This window comes from Rana temporaria, chromosome 1, assembly GCF_905171775.1.
Source record: "Rana temporaria chromosome 1, aRanTem1.1, whole genome shotgun sequence".
Lineage (NCBI taxonomy): Eukaryota > Metazoa > Chordata > Amphibia > Anura > Ranidae > Rana > Rana temporaria.
In genome coordinates, this window is record NC_053489.1 from 320,316,972 (window position 1) to 320,317,531 (window position 560).

Sequence of the window (560 nt, forward strand, 5' to 3'; positions counted from 1 at the left end):
TTTATTAACCCAGCCATTACCCTGTAAATGTAGGAATGACGTCATCACTGTGCTGTACAGAGCTTATTCAAAGAGCAGAGCAGTAGGAGGGGCCCAGCAGCTCCACCCACTACAGGCGACCTGCAGAAAACGAATGGAGTGGGCGGAGACACGACTAGTCACCCTGCACAAGGAGAGAGGTCAGCAGTGACTGGTCCTCCAGCACAGAGGCAAAGGTTCTGGGAGTACACAAAGCACGCCAGGATTATAGTAAAAATAGACATGAATATTGTATTTGAACAAGAATTGCCTTTCTCAGACTCCAGATTTAACATTATTTAACTCTGGGCGCCACAAAAAATTCCAGTGCAGTGCCCCCCCTCCCCCCCCCTGGAAGAGTCCAATGCTCATTAAGTCTAGGGGGTTGCAGAGGAGGCTGTATTGCTTATCTGAGTCGCCACGCCAGCAGGCTTCCTTAATCCACGTGACAGGTTTATTGCAACCTCCTCTGTAAGTAGCATCCAGATCAAAGCCTCAGGGAGAGGAGGAGGATTTTGGAGCCACCAGGTATGGGGAGTCTG